The sequence below is a fragment of the Castanea sativa genome, chromosome 11, assembly GCF_040712315.1.
Source record: "Castanea sativa cultivar Marrone di Chiusa Pesio chromosome 11, ASM4071231v1".
Taxonomy (NCBI): domain Eukaryota; kingdom Viridiplantae; phylum Streptophyta; class Magnoliopsida; order Fagales; family Fagaceae; genus Castanea; species Castanea sativa.
The window spans coordinates 3,215,240-3,225,022 of record NC_134023.1 but is presented as its reverse complement, the minus strand read 5'-3'; the positions used below and the strand labels follow the sequence as shown (position 1 = coordinate 3,225,022).

Here is a 9,783-nt window from a genome sequence, read left to right as displayed (position 1 = left end):
TTAAGTACAATAGATTTGTAAAATAGATAAACTGATATATGTGTTTTGGAAATGTGGTAGGGTAAAATAGAAAAAGTAAGTTTTTAGTATAAAATAGATAAAAAAATTTGGCCGGACTGAGATGAATGCTCTAACGTTGCACTTTCCTCTCTCTCTCTCTCTCTTATTGTTGAACCTTTATCAATTTTTTTTTTTAAATACTAGCAAAATATCTATTTACTTATTGTTGGATTTTTTTTTCTAGTGTTAATAACTTTTCTATACATTGCACAGGTTAACGACTAGTTGAGAATATAACTAACATACTGAATCTTTCTTATAATATAGTTGATATTAAATAAAATATTTATTAATTTTAATTTTGAAAAAAACTTATTAATGCGGATGTAAAAAGTATTAATTATCCAAAAATATACAAATTAAATAACATATTTAAAAAAGAAACGATGGAAAGGTTCCATCTTATTATAAATAAAATATAAAAAAATTAACCAACACAAATGGGAAACATCGAACCCCGTGATAGTAGGTAGTAGGTATAAAGAATGTGTAAAGTAGTAAACGCTATAGAAAATACGATAAGTTTTGTTTAAATTAATGTAATATGATAATAGATATAGATGTAAAAACGAGTGTGATTGAAGACTTAGAGAAAAGAATGATAAAAAGTTGTAATAAATTATCGTTTCAATCTTTTCTCTTCAAGCTTTAATAAAAAAATACTTACGCGTTTTGGAGACAATGAGATATAAGTGAGGCAATGGAAATGTTAAATCTTTAAATATACAAATTAAATAACATGTTTTATGGAAAGGTTAAATCTTATTATAAATAAAATATAAAAAGTTGACCAGCGCAAATGGGAAAAATCAATTATGCGGATGTTGACCGAAAAAAAAAAAAAAAACAGCGAAGAAGTAACGTTGCACTTTCGTCTCCCTTATTAATTGTCTCTGTTCGTCTTAAGTTTTCTTTTGCAAGAACATTTGTTCGTACTTCACACCAGTATCACTACTGTAAGACCAACATTCTCATTGAACAAAGTCACAAGCAACCGTAACTCCTCCCTTCTTCCACCTCAAAGAACATGGAGATGGCGGCCTATGCCATAGGAAATGGTTTTCGAAATCTCCCTAATTCCATTTCTAAGCTGAAGAATTTAAGGTTACTAGATGTGGGGAATTTGGGATTGAAGCATTTAAGAGACCTTGAGCCTCTAGTGCCACCAGAAGTGGAGAAAAACGACATGCCGTCTAAGTCCTGTTGCGAATCGGAGGCTCTATTGCCCCCGGAAGTGGAGAAAAACGACATGCCGTCTGATCAGTCATGGAAGATAAATCTGGGAAAGTTCCCTCCATTGCCTGAAAGAAGGGATGCTGAACATGGCTCCTTCACTCTGCAACGGCTTCTTCGTACCCCAAGTAAGCCCTCTTCACAAATCCTTATGTATGTAATATGATGCATGGATACAACAAAATTGGCAACGTAACCGTGTCCGACACGTCATGTGTACATGTCGGATACGGGTACAATTGTGTCAGATACGCCCTGAACAAAAACAGCTTCTTCTTTCTTTTTCTTTTTTTATTAAAAAAAATCGGATGGATTTCCGTTTGAGAATTGAAAAGCAGAAATATAGATGTGATTGTTTTTTATTATATATGTGCATATGCATAGAATTATGCACTCGTGCTTTATAATAGTCAAGGTACGTCATTTTTTTAGAATGAAAGTTGTGTTATTTATTCCTTTTTCGGCTTCTTTCTTGGCAAAATTCAAGCCCCACATTCACCACACTAAGCCCAATTACTGATTTTTTTTTATAATTTTTTATGGATGTTATTTGATTTTTGCGCTTTAGGACGCAACTTAATATAATTCCTTAGATGCATTGAATAATGAATAATGAACCACTTGGTAGATTGTATTTGGAGATAAATTTTCTTAATACAATAAAATTAAAAGTAAGTGATCACTGTTTTTTTTAACTAACTTTTGGCAGAATAGAACTATAGAATATGAAAAATTTGAAACATCTTAAATTAAAGAAATAAATATCAGAAGGAAAATTGAAATATTAATTTATATATATATATATATAAAAGATAAAGTATCATAACTATACAAGTCAAGAGAAGAGACTGATTGAATTGTTATGTAGGATACTAGGATAAATCCATAAAATCAATATGCCAATTTTTGAAAAATCAACACTGCTGAAATTGATATAAGTTTATTGGAAAGTGATCATGAATTAATTACATCCGCAAATATGAGATTATGAGATGTCTATTGGGATATTTCATTTAACAGAGAGGGCATTCCATACTTCTTGCACTTAAAATTTCTGAACGATGGAGTCAGAAGGCTTTAGGGAATAACTTTAGATAACGTGATAGCTTTGAAGTTCCTGTTGGAGTTTTGGCAATGCACTTGCCGCACTTCACATATTTACTCTTGTTTTCAGTTGTTATGGAGTTATAATCATAATGTATCAATGTTTTCTTATTCTTTAATATACCTGATGTTTAGTTCTTTTGGAAACTGAAACATCAATAGTTGATGACTTTGGATGCTTCCATTCACCTCCTTGTCCATTATTAGTGATGAATGTGTGAAAGTTGTACTCTTTGGCAGTATGGAAACGATGCGAGGTTGATGATTACTACAAGAAACAAGAAAGGCAACTTGAAGGGTATACTGAGATAGATACCATGATTGAAACAGGTTGTGCTCCTGGAAATCCAGCAGAGGTTGGTTATTCTGCACCCCTAGCCCCCAAAACTTTCATATATTTCTTGTGATATTTTATATTTTGTAGGAATTGAAAATTCTTTTAATGCTGGTTTCTAAAGTCAAACATTATTGCGTTTATAGTACATATTCATAAAGTTTCATCCAAGATGGGGTCATGGCATCATGCCCAACTCCTTTCTTTTGATTTAGTTGCATTCCCCCCTAGCTTGATGATTTTAAATGCATGTTCATTATAGTGGTGTCAAATGGAAAATTTTGGAATAAAACAAGAAGGAAATTTCTGAGTTTGATTGTATAAAATAAATTGACGGACTACTATTTGTGATCATATTTTTTTCCTCTATGACACATTTGTCTCCTCGAGAACCTGTTTGATAAAAGTTTCCAGCTCCCCTTATTAGGAACCACTGATTTCCTAACAAGTGAGATCAAATCCATTGATCTTGAGATGACCAAATCTGTTGCATTGCATCAAAGTTCCATGGATTTACCAAAATCAAAGGTTGGGATCCTTTTACCTGTCTTCTCAAAGTCTATGAATTCTTTACTCTTGACAACACTTAACCACATTTCAAGCCGTCCTTCTTATCACATGGAAGGAGAGGCGAAGAAATGAATTCAAGAAGCAGAGGTATCGGGATTCTGTACAAATTGGATGGAGTTTTATGTAGCCTACAAGATTGGTTTCTAACAAATTTCTCTCTCTATCTATCTCTCTCTCTCTCTCACAAGAAGAACAAAATAGAATTGCTCAATGTTATTAATTAACAAAAAATGAGAGCATGCATGATAAATACATTGACACTGCTATTTATACATACAACAAAGCATAACCGCCTAATCTAAGGGTCGATTTTGTTGGGAGGATAGAAAAGTAGGAGAATAGGAAATATTTTAGTTTCTTTTGTTTGTGTTTAGTTAGGAGGGTGGAAAAGTGTAAGGATGAAAAACTTTTTTGTTTGGTTGAGAAGAAAAATGAGAAGATTGAAAATAGAATTTATATAAATTTACCATCATGTCCCGATTAAATAAAATAAAAAGTAAAACATTATACTTTAAAAAAATTAAAGTGTATAGATGGATACTTCATTAAAAAAAATATAATAAAGAGCACAAGAAATTACCCAATTTTTTATTACAATAAACAAGAAAAAAGAAAAAAAAAACCAACCAAAATTGATGAGAAAAGAAACATATGAGAACCCAACAAATTTTATTAAAAAAAAAGGCTACATGTCAAGATGTCATTGGAATATTAATTTAGTGGCCAGCTAGAAACCACGAACACTTCATTTTGGGTGTTGTACCTGTGTCATACTCGAGTTGGACATGGGACACACTTAGGACACTTTTGCACTTGTGTCTTAGCTTTGTCCTTTTTTTTTTTTTTTGAAAAATTGCGGGACATGGAGGGACACAAGAGTGACACTTATTTTTTACTTCTTTTTAGTTTTGATCTTGAACATTTATCTAGTTATCTTTTATTTACACTTTTAGATCTTATTCTTTGGTTTGTATTCTAATTTCTAAACATCATATATTAGTCATGAATTCACTTTATTATCCTTTACTGTTCTTGAATTGATATATTTAACATTATATGAAAAAATAAATGCTTAACAATATTTAAAAATAAACATAATAATATATTAAATAATTAATTAATATATATATATATATATATATCCCCGCTGTACCCGTGTCTTAATTTTTCAAAAATTATCTTGTCACTGTGTCATATACGTACTCATACATGTGCCCATATCCCGACCACCCCTCATGAAGATGCCACTCAATAACACCACATTGTGGGCAAAGTGTTTTGAAGGGGAGAGAAACCTTAGAAACCCCAAATTATGTTATAGGCATACTGATATGATTCTTGTAATCTTCTAATAATTGTTGTAATTTCATCTTTTCAATTATTTAGTTAGTTAGTTAAGGATTAAGCACAAGTAACACACTTAACACATGACTAGTTCTTAAAACACATGCTAAAATAGTTAGCTAATCATCTTGAGCCACATAAGCCAATTAGATCAGAGTTAGTTTCCTATAAATACATGATTGCAATTACAAATAAGACTCTAAATGAATAAACCAAATTGTTGCTTTGTTCATTTCCTTCTCTGTTAATCTTTCTATGTCTTTCCCTCTTAATAATTTTTTGGAGGGCGGCTAAAAAAAAGAAAAAAAAAATCTATTTTCAAGTAAAATCTGTCTCGTTTCACAGAAAACAGAAACTGAATTTTTTTTTTGGGTTAATCTATTTAAACTTTATCAGGATGAGATGAAGCCAAAGCGTGAGAGGATGGCTATCCTTGTGACAAACATAGCTAGCATCGTGCTCTTTGCATTAATGGTTTTTGCTTCTATTGAGAGCAAATCATTGTCAATTATTGCCTCAATCTTGGATCCATTCTTTGATCTCTTGTGGGGATTTATATTGTGGCTTACGTCTCATGCTATGCAAAACCCAAACCAGCATAGGTATCCAATTGGAATGAAACGGTTGCAGCCAGTGGTAAGTCATTCAACCCAACAATTGTGAGGGTGCATTTGGAAATACGTTAATGTATATTTGAATTTAAGACTCTCCCTTCCTGCAATCAGTTTAATAAGTTTTACTGCCATAGTAAAAAGTAGCGTTCTCTTTTCTGTCAGGCCATTACTGTAGCTGAAGGTTGCATGCTTTCCTTTTGTCATTTCGGCAATCCTTAGGGTCTGTCCGTTTGAGGTGAAAATAGAGGAAGAAAAATAGGATGAAAAATATTGTTTTTCACTGTTTGTTTGGAGAAAGAAAATAGGAAGGAGAGAAGATCCGGAAGAAAGTTTTCTCTTCAAGTCCACTTTTTTTTTTTTTCCTTCCATATGGGAAGGAAAATTTGAAGAGAAAAGGGTTATGGTAGCACTTTTACAAAAATATCCTATTTCCACCTATTTTTTTTCAATGTTCTCCTCTCTCACTCTTTTTTTTTTTTTTTTTCATTGTGACTTGAAACGTTCTCATCTTCTTTTTTTTTTTCATTGTGACCTGAAACGTTCTCGTCTTTTTTTTTTTTTTCATCGTGACTTGAATTTCAACATTTTTTTTTTCAAAGTGACCTGATCTATTTTTTTTCAACGTGATAAATTTGTATATATGATGTGATAAATTTTATATTATGTAATGAGTATAAATAAATCTATTTCTTACATATTATGTAACAAGGATATAATAGTTAATTTATATAAATTACATTTTTTTATCCTTTCCTTTTTCTCTCCAACCAAACAAAAGAGTTTTCCACTCTTCCACTTTTCCACCCCTCCAACCGAACACACAAGAGGGAAAATTAAATATTTTTCATTCTCCCACAATTTTCCATCTTCCCACTTCTCCACTCCTCCAACCAAACGGATCGTTAATGTGATCAATGAGGGAAATAAATATTTCCACCATTACTGTTGTTGCCTCAACTGTATCTTATTCCACAAATGCTAGAGGAAAAAGCAACAAAGAAACATATTAATGGCGTTAAGGTACAGTTATACTTTTATTTTATTACAAGAAGGTTGAAATTAATATAAATGCATGCCTAATTCATCAGATTATGCTTTAGACTCTCATTTGTGATCGAAATATTGAGCTTAGAGTCTGAGTTTGCTAAAAAATAAAATAAAATAAAGGTTTTTGGCAGAACTTGTTAATTGAGAAAATGCAGGGGACCATTGGCTTTTTGCTTCTGCATATCAACCTAGGAATAGACACTTTGGAATAAAATTTTTGTTTTGTTTTTGTGATTAAATGGAAAAGTGGTCAAACAATCTACACTTGGTAATAAATCGCATTGGTTTTGGGCTTAGACACTTTGGAATAAAATACTTATGGGGACGTGGCAAGGAAGTCAATACCGTACCGGAGGCTGTACCGGTTTGGCCACCGGTACGATATATTTCGGATACCGGTCAATACCGGTGCACCGTTTCGGGTTTACCGCTATTTTATATATATATATATATACACACACACACCAAAATCTCTAGAATCATGTTTATAAACATATAATATTTCACTTATATTATAGTAAATATAAAAGTTTATTATAAAACATTACCTCAATTCAGAACAAATTATTTATAGTTTTAGACTTTAGTATCAAATAAAAGAGAAAAAAAAAAAACACAATATAAAAAAGAGAAAGCTTAGTTGTTCATTGCATACTAAGAAAACAAATAATACTAAGAAGTTAATGTAAATAAGTTACCATTATGCCTTTACAAAAATTCAAAAATTACAAAACTAAAAAAAAAAAAAAAAAAAAAGCTTTTTTCTATACCGGCCGGTATTGCCCGAAATTGGCCGGTATGGACGGTACGCGGCCGGTACGGCCGGTATTTTTTCCGGTACAATATAAAAGTGTACCGGTACCAGTGCACTGGCCGGTACGGTATGTACCGGCCGGTACCGATACGGTATCGGCCACACTGGGACGTGGACCCAAGGCAAGCTAATAATCGCATCATATATGCCCAGACTCTGTTTGAACACTTTTTTTACAACACTTTTGCTTGAATGCATCAAATATTTTACTAATTTATATTGAACTTGCAGGGAATGATTGTTTTTGGATCATTTGGATTACAATTACTGTTTCAGGCAGCTAAACAATTCATTACAAAGGTATGCAACTTTGATCATATTAGCTTCAATCAGGGACGGACCCAGAATTTCAAGCTGGGGGCCGAAGATAAGCGAAAAAAAATAATTCAAATACGCATCCATATAGTATTAATAAACTATCAACCAAGACAAATATCCAAAAATCATTATTTCTTAATATATTAAGATACAATCATCTACCAACAAAAACAAAAGACATGAAACACTATTGTTTCTTAATACAATCATCTATGAAAAGAAAACTCGGCGCTCTTTTAAATCTTCAAAATCATCTACGATTGAATCCAAACTAAATGTCGAAACTATATCATTTTCAATGTATAACATCAAAGAGTCCGTCAAAAAATCATTAACTTTATTCTAAATTTATTAACTACCGACACTCTAAATTTATTCTACACAGCACTACTAACAAAAACTTTTCTTAACTTTATTTTTTATTTTTGTCTGTCACTTGTCTCTATCTCTCTGTCTCACCTCAGCCTCACTATCTCTCTGTACTGTTTCCTTTCTTTCTTTTCTTTTTTTTCCTTCGGCTGAGTTTACTGCTGAGTTTTCTTCTTTTTTTTTTTTTTTTTTTTGGATTTATGTGGTATGGGTCATGGGCTCAGGCCGGCTGGGCTTGGAAGTTGGAACTCATGAATTTTGGGAGGGGGCCCAAGTTTTTTTTTTTTTTTTTTAGAAAAATTTAAGCTGCTAATTTTTTGTTTTTGGGCCTGGGCCTTTAGGCCCCCACCTGGGTCCGGCCCTGGCTTCAACCTAATTTAAGGATATAGATGGTGGTGAGCAAAGGACTAGGATACATCATAACCAAAGTTGATTTGAGAAGGTTTTAAAGCACCCTTCTTGATGTCTTGTCAGAACTCAGAGCTCCAATGTTTCCTTAGTCATTGGTACTTTACAAAAAGGTTGGCATAGGTTTAGAGTTACTACCCAAATGTATGAGGTCGGAGTTAGATCACACTATCACAGTCTGAGTTAGTGGATACACTTGAGCATGATTGTTCTAAAGTTCTATATTGTAGTCGTTTACAATATCAGTGATTAATATAATCTTCATTTCATGTGTTGATTACAGTCCAAACCTGAAAAGGATCCTCAGAAGGAGAAATGGATGATTGGAGTAATGACCTTTGTAACTATGGTGCAGTTTATGCTCGCATTCTATTGTCGAAGATTTGAAAATAAAATTGTTAGAGCCTACGCAGAACATCATTCTTCCAACGTTAAAACTAATTTAATTAGTTTGGCAGCAGCTGTCCTGGCTATTCGATATTATTGGTGGATTGATCCTACTGGAGCTATTATAGTGAGTTCAAATGCAACATACTTTTTTTTTCCCTCCCCTTTTTACTGTACTGTAGATAATTGGGTTCAACTACTTTACTGGTTCTTAATATCTTTTCTTTCTTAAAACCATCTCAATTACCACTTACTGTGTTTTGTATAAAAAAAATTTGGTATTTCCACTCTCTCTCTCTCTCTCTCAAGTGATATTCCACTTCCACTCTGTGCCTTGACATGGATCTATAAGTGGCATGAGGATGGAATTTTTCTTGGCTCCTTGGAATTGAACCTTACTGTTATCTTATTACAATGATTTCTTGAACCTGTGATGCAGATACTATTATATACAATGAATACATGGAAGAAGACGTTCTTTGAGAATTTATCTGCACTAATTGGAAGGACAGCACCACCTGAATTTTTGGCAAAGCTAACATATCTGATATTGAACCACCATAAAGATATCAAGCACATTGACACAGTAAAAGCATACACACATGGTTCTGATCATTATATTGTGGAGGTTGACATAGTTTTGCCACAAGACATGGTTCTCAGAGAAACGCATGATATTGGTGAGACACTGCAAGTGAAGCTGGAGCAACTGCCTGAAGTTGAGAGAGCTTTTGTGCATATAGATTATGAGATACTCACAAGCCTGAACACAAGACCACAGTTTGATGACAAAGATGATGATGACAATTGTAATGATTAGAGCTCAGCCATGCTAGAGCAAAAGGGCAATTCAAGTGAACGGTGATCTTTTTCTATAAATATTCAAGTAAACGCTATTTCTTCTTTTTTCTTTCAACGTTAATATTTTAATAATTGAGCTGATTTGAACTCACGATTGTATAAGTCAAATTATGTTCCTTTACTACTTACATTTCTTTGTTCCTACATATGTAGGTGTTGTGTATGACGAGTACTAGTGGTGCATACTTGCAAAACATAGGTTATGATAACGAGTGCCCTTAAGGCAATGGTTAACAATCTATTTTAAGAAAATTTTGACACCACTTTTATAGGAAATGAAAAAAAAAAACTGTCAAAACATTAATTGTTTTTTTACTTTT

The 9,783-nt window shown here is 32.7% G+C and overlaps 1 pseudogene; it reads left to right on the top strand.

Moving 5' to 3' along the window:
- The first annotated feature begins 965 nt into the window (after nt 1-965).
- Nucleotides 966-9,514, top strand: LOC142617455 (metal tolerance protein 9-like; annotated as a pseudogene).
- Nucleotides 9,515-9,783: the final 269 nt, after the last annotated feature.